We start from the raw sequence: 13,348 nt of genomic DNA on the forward strand, positions 1-13,348 counted from the left end.
CTGTGTTATTTTCATAAAGAGAAAAGTGCGACATCAACAGCTTTCCAGGAGTAATCCATTATTTCCTGCAGCGAGAGGGACAGACTAACAAATTACCTGTGAAAACAACGGGGGTGTATTCAAAACACCCCCGTTGTTTTCACAACTTTGAACTCGCCCAACTTAATGGAGACTGCTGGGTGTAACTGTACTCAACGTTTACTGAACGTTTACTGAATCTGTGTTTCTCAAAGAGAACCCCCACCAGCCCAAAAAATATTTTTTTTTATATTTGATATCCGAATGAACATCCATTCATTCGGATATCAAATATCGACAGCGTTTGGGAGTCTCTGAGCAGCGCTGTTCCGGTACGTGAGTCAACCTCTGTCGTTTCCTGGGAAACCACTGGTCGCGTGGCTCCGTTAGGGAGTATGTTTGCGTAGCAAGTGGGAAAGAGCGAGGGGCAGAGAAGTGACGGTGGATGCGAGCGGAGCAGAGGAAAAGGTTAGTAGTAAGTTGTCAGTCTGGCAGTAAATGTACAGTACAGACTACAGCGTGTTAATCAATGCTAAAAAGTCACGTCTGTTGTTTCCCCAAATGCTGGAAAAGTAAAGGGGGTTAGCTCCAAAGTTAGCAACAATGGGTTAGCCTAGCCTGAAGATGCTAAACAGAGAAATACAGAACAGAGAAAAAAAACAGCCCTACTACAGCTGATATCATCTTCCATCTGTGATATTTGTCATCTTAACCGACAAAAGCCACATTGGCTAAAAATTAGAAGTCTTCTAACGTTACCTAAATGTTTTCAACATTGCTCTTTGCAATTAAAAATCTTTAAGCTTCCTGCACAAGCATTTGTTCACTTTGAATTCATGTATATCTGAGTACATGTAAGTAAAAATGCGTTTTTATCATATGTGGTTAACCTTGTACAAATTTTTTTTTTCCTGAAATAAGTTTTTTTTTTAATTTTTTGTGTCAGATCTTAACAAATCTGGTTATTTTTACTGTATGAACCTGGAACAACAAACAAAATAGAACCAGCTACTGGATCACAATTTAAAAGTTTCAACATTTAAACACTTTGAGTAAAATTTTTAAATTTCCAACGTTGGCGGCTCTCAGTCGTAGCAAAAAGAACCTGCAGCAGACAACACTGCATGCTGAGGGGCTTTAAATATCCGACCTTCTTATGTTATAACATGAGCTGTAGCTGTGTTCTTATTCAGAACAAGAAGTACAAAGTACAAGTCAGCACTCATGAATCATTTGTGGCCTTGAAATAAAAATAAATAGAAGAGTATAAGGCTCTGGTATGAACAGCAAAAGCATAATAGTCCATGTATGTTTTATGGAGGAAAAGCAGGACAAACAAGATTAAACTAAAACAGTGATTGAATTTATCTGTATGAAACAAAGGAAACATAATCTCACCATGAAAGATCTGCATTTCTCTACTTATGCAGGGGTCGTGAACAGGTTGACCTTTGGTAAATCTGCATTCCAGTGAAGTTTGAAGGGTCAGAGGTCAAAAACAGCACATCTATAGTAAGCTCTGGGGTTGTAAAAGCTTTTATATTGTGATGGTACATTGTTTCTTCACTTTATTTTACCATTTCACAACCTTAATTACAACATCATATTAAAATCTGTTCCCTCTAGTTGTTACTGAAGCTGAGCCAGAGCATGAAAAAATAATAAAAAGATGTAGAAATATCAAAAATCCCATCTGACAGCCATTCAGAGGAGTAAAAGTACAATCTAACAATAGAAACAGCACTTATGTTCTAACCAATTTTCTGGTCAACTTTTGGCAGCTTAACACTTGATGTTTTCTCTATAACACCTCTATCTAACACCAACCAGCGTCACCGTAGTTGCTGCTGTTTGAACAGAAAGAACAAACCCAGTGGAGACAGATGAGTTTCATCAGAGAGATGAGAGCTCAGTGCCGCACAGTGGAGCAGATCAGCAGCTTTCTGGCAGTGTTGGAGGCAGAGAGTAGATGTGAAACAACTAACCCAACGTGAGATATTCACTTAACAGGAAATTAAGAGCTCTGTTAATATAGTCCTGATGCAGAACCATCATAACACATATTAAAGTCAAAGGCGTTAGCTAGTAAAGCATGTTCATGAACTCCTGTTTCAGGACGGGATCACTGGCGCCGGAATAGGGGGACAACAAGACTTTTTGTCCCCCTACTTTCAGGTCTTATGGTAATAACATGGACTCCATATCTGCTGGATGTGCTAACAGCAGGAGAATATCACCTTAAAATACCTGTATTATATAGATAACAGTAATATTAGTGTGTTTGCAGCTTGTTTCTGCTGCCAAAGTGGCTCAAAAGAATCACTTATTGCAGGTGTAAATCTCAGGCTGGATATCGCTTGAAATGTTTCGATACCATTACTGATAAACTACACAAATACTGATACAGAAACATTACTTATTGATACTTTCTCAAGAGGTAATATTCAACATGTGACCACGTGGCCAATCTGATGAAGACATAATGTTGAAACGTCATAATTGTTATCTATTCAGTGTGCGGGCGTTCTTTTCTCATAAGATTGTTTTTGCCTACACATCTGATATCGATATTTTACTTAGAAAAATCTATAAAATCTTTTTTCATTTAACAAACACCAAAGTTCTGTTGTCTAAACACAAACAGCTGTACAAGAACTATTCCACAATAAAATACTGTCTGCCAAATTCAGCGAGAAAAGAGAAGTGAAAAGATTATAAATCTGGTCGGATATTTAACTTCTGTTATGTGAGAGTTGTTGATATGATTGCAGAAAACTACAGCTTGTAATGTTACTATTCATTAGTTATTTAGTCATTCATCTTCATACCATTTATTTCCAAGAAAAAAAGAAAAGAAAAATCCTCAGAAATAAAAAAATTACAGACAGTCTGAGCCTCTATTTTTTTTTTTACTCAGTTGCACCATTTTTCGTTCTGTGCTCACCTGTCTGCCAGCTACATGAGCGCCGATCAATACAGCAGCAATCATGTGAGGCTGACAGTTCCTGGACAAGTCAGCTTTAACATCTTTGTTACATGTCTGCAGACCAGACTGGTCATTTAACTGTCAGGAGAAGCAGCAGCAGGAGGAGAAAAGAGCGTTATGTGTTGCAATATCACAAATCCAGCAGGATATGATGCACTTTGATTGCATTATGTGATATATATATGTAAACTGAATATTAATTCAGTCCATCTAATGCAGGGAAATCTGTGTATGATGAGGGGAAAAAATGGTTCAAGGACAGAAAAATCCCCCAGGAGAAATTGTTCCAGGTGAAGTCAGATTACCCAGCATGCTTCTCTCTCTCTCTGTCTCTCTCCCGCTCTCTCTCTCTCCCTCCGCCGCTAACTATGGGGGTGGGGGTTGCTATGGCAGCAGGTGTTGCAGCGGCGGAGCGGAGGGACAGATCAAACGCCGTGGTGGAGACGGCGTGCGAAGACGAATGAAGCGCCGTAGTAAAGTGGAGTCATTCTTCTAACGGGAGGCTGAGGTGCAGCTCCGGTGGCCGAGCTGTCATTTGTCACAACAGCAGAACCACCCAAGATGAGATCCGTATCTCTCCCTCACACACAAACACACACACACACACACACACACACACACACACACACACACATCTTCTTTTGGTTTCAAGGTCATCTGCTCCAATCCAGCGACTGTGGGAGTGGGGGTGGAATAAGAAATCATCATGAAGCCTTTAAACAAGATCCTGGTAAACTGAAGTCTCAGTAAAATGTAAATCCGTGGATCAGAATGCGATCACGTGCGCATGAATAATAATGTTGTCAGTGTTTCTCCCTTTGCAGATGAAATAAATAAAACGTCTTTTTAACCTAATTTTATTATTCAACACTTTTATCGAAATATAAAACAGCACACAGGACAGATGTTTCATATCGCCTCCCTCCTCCTGAGTATCCTGAACGAGATCCTCGGACTGCCTGACGGTCTTGACTCTGCTCTAACTTTAAATAAACACAGAGGTGGACAGAAAAAACACCAAACAAACAAACAGGCTGTCATTGGCAAAGAACAAAACTGATGAAAAATAAATCATTGCAGCATCTCTGTGTAGAAACAGGTGTAAATATGCTGGCAGAGGTGCGCTGTATGAAGCATTTTACAGCTTGAACATTAAAACTTGCAAAGTCAGATTTTTCATGACTTTGACATAACGATGGATAACATGACCACGTGTTTGTGAAAGGATCTTTACTGTTCTGGTTCACTCTCAGCGCTCTCATAGTGTCGTTTTCAGCCGCTGCAGGCTGCTGTTTTCAGAGAAAAAGCTCTAAAAAGCAGCTGTACACTTACCTGCTAGGTACAGTTAGCTGTAGACTAGCCGGTGAACATAGTGGAGCATTTAGCAGCTAAAGAGCCAGATGTTTCCCTCGGGAGTTGATACAGAGCAAAAACAGAGCTGAAAGAGAGTGAATATTGGACTTACATTCACCAGACGGACAGAAAAATGACTCCAAATGAATGATAATGTTGCTCCGTAACTGCTGGATGTGAAAATAATCAACTGTTGGTTGAGAAGTTCAACATATCAACTTAAAAGGTGATGATATGTCAGTGTTGTGTTCACTACTTGCAGCTGAAATCACAAGTTTTCCCTTTTTGCAGCCATGAAATCATTTTCAAATGTATTATTTATTGTTAAAAGTTAAAATAAACTATTATTGAACAGAAGATGCAAAAATATTCTTTGGAGAAACTTCAGAAATGCTCCTTTAGCTGTCGAACCTCTGAGTGGGTGATCCGGTGTATGAGTTTGATTGACAGTCGCAGGGACACTGAAACACAGTGTAAACACACTAGTGGGTCACTAGTGAAGGACACACAACATTTTGTTAGCCGTGAAGAGAAGGAACCACAACATTTAGCATCTGAACTGACATTTGCAGGCAGGTTTTTTTAGCTGTTCAAGCTGCTGCAGTTAATTAGCGATCCATCTACAAACTGATGATAGCAGCGCACTTTTCTGGCTCGCTCAACAAGACGAGACATGAGGTCATAAGCTAGGAAGCTAATAAGGGTCCACGGTTAGTCAGTGTCACTGTCATCCAGCAGCAGAACAGTGTTGTTTACTGCTTTATGCAAAATGAAATGATTTGATTGTATTTCTGCAAAGAAGCTCTGTCGTAGTAATCTGACAGGCAGGAGGAGCCCTCATGACACCAAAGAAATATAAAATAGTAATTTCTCCCTTTTGAGGACTTATTCTTTAGAGCACAAGATATTTACAGAGGATTTACAGAGCAGATCAGCATGCCATTGCAGACAAAAACACGCAATTTAATTTGAAATTGGATTTTAAAGACAAACAGTCTAATCCATCTGATAAAAAAATATAACTCATTTGTGCATCCCTGCAGGGCAAATGACCAATCACAATCATTTCCAGAGTGGACTGATTCGTTTCATGGTATCCTATAAAAAAAAAACAAAAAAAAAACAAGCATCTTGTTTGAATTTGTGCGTCTGACAAAGGGAAGAGGAATTGTGAATTGTGCATCTGATGGTTTATATTACGACACCTAATGTTTGGCTTTAAATGCCAAATCTGTAACCGCTAAATAAATATTCCATCTGTGCCTGTTTGCTCCGTTCCAACACATGACAGTATTCGGCCTTGTGCTATTTACAGCAGACCACCTTGATTCTGATGTCAGTGAGGCGCACACGCTGCATAGTAAACAGCCACAACACAACCGCCGTACAGATAACACAAAACAGCCCCGAGCTAAAGCTGCTCCAAAAAGCACAACCTATCAAAATGCCGCTCACAGCCAAAAGTTTCAGGTCCAGCTCTGCAGAGAGTTCGCTGTTTTTCTCAAGGAGCACTAAATCCCCCGGCTTTTCTCCTCTGAATACAATGAAATGGCCTGACTCATTCCAGATTCACCCAGAGCGCCTCGGCCCCGCTGCCCCTCGCTATTAACAAGGCGACAAAACAGAGCAAAGCCTGGAAAAATAAAAAATCAACCGCAGGAGGTTTTTTTTTACACTTCTTTAAAGCTTCCAAAGATTCACTTCTCACCTCCGGGGAAATAAAGATGTTGTTGCCTGAAAAATAACACACAACACTTCTTTGAATGGCTGTTTGGAATATTTTTAACAAGATCCAGCTTTTAGGAAGCATTGAGACCTGATTTCAGGGTTTTTACACTTAAGGTTTGATTAAAATGTCTGATTTAAATGTTTCTTTAAAAACTGGGAAGTGCTCAGGCAGCTCAGACTGAAACTTTAATGCTTTATGCTTTGATGGTATCAATATTTCAGTACAGCTAAAAATACAGCCGTCTCAACATATTGTAAGAGCGGGTGTGTGCACTGAAGTAGAGCTGCTACTAACGATTACTGTCATTAACGAACAATCTGACAGTTATCTTATCGATTCATTGATTTGTTTTGTCTATAAAATGTCAGACACCAAGTTGACACTTCAACCTTCAACCAATAAAACTCAGAATATTCAATTTACAGTGATGTAAAAACTGCAGCAGATTGTCACAACGGAGAAGCTGGAACAAGCAAATGTTTCTTGAAAAATACCTCAATGAATCGAGTTGCAGTAAAAATAGTTTCTGTTGATCAACAAATCAATTCATCAGATTGTTTCAGCTTTACTTTGAAGTCTAAATATGTGCATTAAACTGGAGATTAGAACTACAACTAACGGTTATTGTGGTTATCGATTAATTAATTTACTGTTTTGTCAATAAAATGTCAGAAAATAGTAAAAAATGCCCATTGTGACGTCTTCAAATGTCTTGTTTTGTCTAAAATCCAAATATATTCACTTTACTGTCATGTATGACACAGAAAAGATTCAAATTCTCACATTTGAGAAGTTGCAACCAGCAAATATTTGTCTTTTTTCCTTAAAAAGGACTAATTGTTGTTGTTCTATTGGATATATTAGTAAGTAAATGATAATAATAATAATAAAACTTTATTTATAGCACATTTCATTACAAAAAGATGGAGTACAATGTGTTTCACAAAACAGAGATAGGAACATCAAGAGCATAAAAATGTATTTAAAAAGATTTAAAAATGACAATTATTACTATCAGTGAGGTTATATACTATATATACTACATTAGAGCTGCAACGATTAGTTGATTGATCAGTCTATCAGCAGAAAAATGATCAGCAACTACTTTGACAATCAAATAAGCCTGGCAGCCTTCAACTCTAAATTTACTACTAAAACACACACACAGACACACACACACACACACACACACACAGACACACACATAGACACACACACAGATACACACACAGACACACACATAGACACACACACACACACACACAGATACACACAAACATGATGCTCATGTGAGACTGCAGTAACCAGCGTTGCCTGTGTGGTCGCCGCTGCCGCCATAACTAAACTCTCTCTCTCTCCCTCAGCCTGTCAACTGTCTCCTTACACAACAACAGAGCTGGAGAGCTCTCACACACCACACACACACACACACACACACACAGATGAGCCTTCCTCGTGTCGACATCCGACCCTGTGGCTTTGTTTTCACGTCTTTACACAGCTGGTCTGAACAAGACTGATGGTGTTTCTTGACGCCAGAGACACTGAAACATGTTGAAATGGACGTTCTGAGGACAACAACCCAAGATTCACTGACTGGACACCTGTGAGCTGCTGCTTTTCTCACAAATACACAAATCCCATTCATTTCTTCTTCTGCTGTTGTGTACTCACTAGAACAGGACGTTCCAAACAGCAGTGGGATTTATGTCACGGTTGTCTCTGCGGTTGAGAGCGCCAAACATCTACAGTATAATGTACCGCTTGTGCTTCTCTTCAGAGCAGTGTTTTTGGCTTTTGACCCTTTAAAAAGAAGCAACATGAGTCCCGTCATTACACATTATGTCCTTAATGTGGACATAAGTTCAGCAGTTCAACCGAAGAGGGATTTTTCCTTCTCAGACTTTAAACATGAAGAAATTATAGAGGTCTCTAGAGGTCAAAGCATCTCGTATTTACCAAGAAAAGCACAGATTTAAGAAAAGTAAGACTGTGACACAGATTTTTAACATATTAACAATATGTGACTCCTCAGTTGGGTTGAATATTAAACCTTAATACCTTTTTGGTAGCAACTGACATCTGCTCTTAGCATCAAGTATGAAAAACTGTCACATCAATAGTTAGCATTGACTGCTTGGTCAGATTCTGAGTATTATTTGCTTATTTACTTGCAGAAAATGTTGAAAGAAACACCAACATGTTATAAGTTATGAGAATTAGATGCTACGAGCCGTTTCTTCCTGTTTAATTATTTTCTACTGACAGTATTCTTCTAAGATCTAAATAATTACTTGTTATTTAATTGAGGGAAATTTCTTGCACAGCTGATTTAGTTTGGATAACATTAAAAAACTGAGAAATCTAAGACTCAAACTAAGAACAAATTATATTGTTTAGTATCATTACCTACCTCGTTATTTCATTTAACTCCATTATTCAGTTACCTGCTGTGTTAATGTCTGTTTAGGTGAATATATTTGTTTAGTTTTGACCCCGACCAATCAGTAGCCAGTGACCTGAAGCTACAGGAGCATAACTTCATGATGATTGAACAAAAATCTGTCAATTCAAGAAGTTTAATTTCTGTAATTTGCACTTTTTGTGGCCATTTTTTTGTTGCTACCTGTCCGGCTCGGACACAAGTAGATCTCCATTCTTATCCCACCTACAAGTCTCTGATTGGTTCAGTTTGTTTTTCCAACCAGCTGGTGTTTCATCCAAATGCAGCAACAAGTTTTAACTGGAATTTACAGTAAATCTGCAAAAGAAAACAGGAGTTATAGCAGATTATCATCCACCACCACTGTGATACAAATAGCAAACAGGTGGAGGATCAGATTCTCCAGTCTGGTGCCGTTAAACTATTACAGAAGACAAGATGATGTCATTAAAACAGCAAATGATGTTTGTGGAAAATATGATGGAAGTATGATATTTCTGTTTGTTTTTGCATGTATTCATTTCATCACATCCAAACAGATCTTTGGAAAGCTCGAGGTTTGACGTTTAAGTCACGCGCTTCACGTACGTCATCATTTATTTCCTACATCTGTTTCCACTGATCTTTATCACATGTTTCTGTTCAACTTTACACCGATATTTCCTCCTCAGCCCAGCAGGAAAAAAAAAAGTCTATTTCAACTTTTTTTTCCAATTTTCATCAGATTTTAGATTTTTTTTTTTTTTTTTTAAGCACAAATTAAAAATGCACATAAAAACAAGTGGACACTTAATGAACACCAGATCTATGTGAATCACTTAGAAAGTCAAAGACGTGGACAGTGATTTAAAGGCCTGGATTCTTCTACCTCTCACATTAATCTTGGGACTAATCGGTCCCTGTCACCGAGGTCGGGAACCACCGCCGTAAAGTACGACACAACTTGAAATTTAAAGATTCAGGAGACACAGTTTGCATCGGTCGGCCTGCGCAGGTGAAACCTCGCCGGTCTGCTGTTAGACGTCGATATATATGTTAACAAATTCTGCAGGTGCTTTCCCAGAGAAAAAGAGAACATCTGGTGAAGTGGCTGTTCTTCATCAAGCTACAGACATGTTGTGTTTATCCTCCTCCTCCTCCTCCTCCTCCTCCTCCTCCTCCTCCCCACCCCGCTCTCACTCTCTCCTCAACAGGAGTTGGGTCGCAGCCAGCGATGGGGTGTACGAGGGTCTCACATATTTTGGCAGGCGGTCCGATGCTCTGACGCCGTGTGTTTTTCCTGCTCATTCACCCTCCCTCCCTCCCTCTTGTTTTTTATCTCCCTCCAGCTCCATTTCTCCCTCTCCTCTCCTCTCCTCTCCTCTCCTCTCTCCTCTCTCCTTTCTCCTCTCCTCCTCCTTACATCTCCCTACATTTTTTTGCTGCTTCTGTCTAAGCCTCTCGTCACTCGCTGTCAACCTTCCCGCCTCAGTGAGGAAACACACAGCGTTCTGGCAGCCAAGCTAAGGACAGCTCATTGGACTCCTCTCTGCAGGAGTATTGGGACGGGGAAGGCTTCTCTCCTGCCAAGTTCTCATCATACTCAACAATTGCAGAGGATGACTAATAACTGAGAAGACGGGCTGAGGAGACAAACACCCAGAAAGTTAGAAAAATGCACGGAGGGTGAGAAATTCCTCTAAAAAAAAACAAACAAAAAAAAAATTTATATTCACGTTGGCATCACCGTAGCCGTGAAATAACTCAAGCAGGTGACAGGCGGGAGGAGACGATATGGAGCGGCGCCCAGGAGTTGTGACAGCATTGTCAAACTGACGCTGGGTTTCTAGTTTTAAATGTTTTGTTGTTCATGCCGCTGAAGGCTCACGATGACAGTGATCTGTGACGGCTGATGGAGTTGTGCAGACTCATCTCTTTTACTTTCTCTCTGTTCTTTCACATCTTTAGACCGTCTCGTCTCTGGAAAGCGAGGTTAGGCTGTTGTCGTGGATACCGTTGACCTCGTTCACCTCCCCCCTTTCAGTCGGGCTGTGCAGACAGTGCTTCGCCGCTCACATCACGGCTTTAGCCTCGGCGTTTTTTTTGGGAAGTGACATTTCACCAGGGAATTCATTTCTGAGGGGTTCAGACGAACAAGCGCACCCTGATCCAAGACGCCACAGAGGCCCGTTTCACCAAATTTGCAACGGGCGAGCTGTGATTTGTAACATGAGACTGTTTTCCTCTCGCTCGACTTGTTTCACTACTCAAAACAAACACAATACTTCTGACCTAAGCACCAGATTGCAGGAGCCTGGCAAGGTTATCGGAAAATTTGCGAAAAACAATCATAAGTGAAATCGGTGTGTAAACAAAGCTCACAATTGCTTTTTGGAAACTGACCATCTCACATTTGAGTTGCTCAGAGGTGCAAATGGTCTTTTTAGGGGAAGAAAATACAGATTCACTAAATGGTAGGAAATGTTATCAGCAGCTTACAAGTTGGAACAAACAACATCACAAAAACGAGCTGCAGTATATTGCAGCGATAGTGATTAAAACGATTGTCTCAGTTATTATTTCATTATCTTTTGGTTACTAGTAGCAGCAGTGAGCGCTGCAGCTGGAGAGTGAGGAGAAGATGCTACGCCATCTTTGATATACAACTAAATTCAACCTTCAAATTAGGGCTAGGCAATATATATATATATATCAATATAATATATCGATATCGTGATATGAGACTATATCGTAATATCGTGATATGACATAAGTGTTGTCTTTTCCTGGTTTTAAAGGCTGCATTACAGTAAAGTGATTATAAACACATTACTTATGATTATTGATCAAAAATGCAGAAAGCACCTGTAGTCATCCCAATCTATATCAAGGTATTTGGTCAAAAACATTGTGATATTTGATTTTGTCCACATCCACATTTTTTTACACACATCTCAGGTCTTCAGACACTTGTTGCGTATACAGATTACATAAAATGGAGCTAAAAATTTTATTGATTGTTAACTTGTCAGAATTAAGTACAGCTGTAAACCCCTAAATACATATTTTTTCTCATTTACTTGCCTTTTTCCAGGAAGTGTTTGTCCTCTGATCACTGTCGTACTCGTTAACAAATTTTACTTCTGATCCACAAAATGATAATCCTTATGATCGGTTGCTTCTTCATTTTCAGTTACTCTCATCAAAAACCTCCGATATCAAAGACAGTTGTGCTCTACAGTGTGTCTGACATGTTACAGTGACAGTTCACCAGCAAAAAGAAACCTTTTCATCTTTTTGTGTAACAACAGTGACACAACATGAGGCCAAACAAGAAAACATCACTCTCTATTACCTGCTACCTGCACACCATGAAACAACAAAAACACCCCAATTCTTCATATTTTTGGAGAAAAACATCACAGAAATTATGCATTTTCAACCATTTTAACATTTTGATGTTAGAAATTTGTTAAAATTGAAAAGTTTGAGAAATAGAAGAGACTTCAGTGAATAAATTGTTGGAATATTATGACTTTACAACCACCTGACATGTTTTATTCCACCTTAAAAGTCGTTATGAAAACCATCTGATGACACACAATTAGTCAAATATTCATAAATACAAATGATTAAATGTTCACTCTGTAACTGTTTCTGTCTCTTGAACATATGTGACTGTCAGTTATGTTCAACTCGGCATATGTACACATGAATAATGAAGTGACACACATGGATCCGCACACACACACACACACACACAAAACAAACAAACGTCACGTGTCTCCCACAGCGGGGAGGAGACAGCAGGCGTGAATCCAGGCATTACTGCAACACTGATGTCACTTTTCACTGTCAGATCCAATTAAATAGTCCAACAGCTGTTTCCAGCTCAGACAGACAGTCAGACTGATGTGAGGAGCACTGAAGTCCAGATCTCTGGGAAGGTTACTGACAAAAATCTCTGACCTCAAGAAGACGTGGAGAGACGTTTAATGAGCCACAAACTGAAGAAAAACTCTTATTCATGAGCTTCTCCTCAATGTTTCTCTCTAAAAGACACAATGATGAAGTATAATTCTGCTTTATTCTTTCACAGTTTCATTCATCATTTACAAATAAATAATTTAGGCAGATTATCTAAACCGGTTTATTTAGAGGTAAAACTGACAGTTAGAGCTGTTTTAAGTGCAGCAGGTGGAACCATGAAGTTGTTGAATAAACTGTGACAGTTTGGGAAAAAATGTTAACTGTTCACTTCTGTTTTCTCTTCCAAATACGTTTGACTAATCGTCTGATCATCTGACCTCTTCTTTACCCATAATATTTCTTTCTTTAGTGATGTCACCGTCAGGAAGTAACTTGTCGAGTACAATGTTGTTTCTACTGATCGGAATGATAATCGAAACACTTAAAGTAATAAAACAGAAGTGAGAGACGCTGGTTACAGGAACTGAAGCTGAAGTTTTTTCAGTCTCTTTAGTCCTCAGATGCTCCACTGACGTTGTTAACATCTGACCTCAAACACACTTGTCTATCAATAATCATAAGTCTGTCACCTTTAACGCAAAGTAAGGAAGTAACAGCGTATTGACGGCCGAGGAGCAAAACCTCCTGTCTGAAAAATGCACTTTTTTATGAAGACCTGTTGTTTTCTTGCAGAATGCTGTTTGTTAAGGATACCCAATACATAACACACTGTTTTTGGACTATATTACTATATTATGTGGTATTGTTTACATGTTTGTACGTTTATTATGGTATTGTTAACACATCATATAGTAATATAGTCCAAACACTTTTTTTTTTTAAAATTTTCATAAAAAAGTGCATTTTTCAG

At 39.2% G+C, this 13,348-nt stretch overlaps 1 protein-coding gene and 1 long non-coding RNA gene across 3 annotated transcripts in view; one reads left to right on the forward strand and one right to left on the reverse strand.

The window, feature by feature from the left end:
- LOC122971714 (rho GTPase-activating protein 44-like) overlaps positions 1 to 13,348 on the reverse strand; it is a 105,392-nt gene that overhangs the window by 53,617 nt on the left and 38,427 nt on the right. The gene's annotated exons all lie outside the window — the stretch shown is intronic.
- Positions 443 to 3,857, forward strand: LOC122971718. The gene is made up of 2 exons (XR_006399558.1): positions 443 to 486; positions 3,398 to 3,857. It is a non-coding gene; the product is annotated as an uncharacterized LOC122971718 (long non-coding RNA).

This window comes from Thunnus albacares, chromosome 20, assembly GCF_914725855.1.
Source record: "Thunnus albacares chromosome 20, fThuAlb1.1, whole genome shotgun sequence".
In the NCBI taxonomy this organism is placed as follows: Eukaryota; Metazoa; Chordata; class Actinopteri; order Scombriformes; family Scombridae; genus Thunnus; species Thunnus albacares.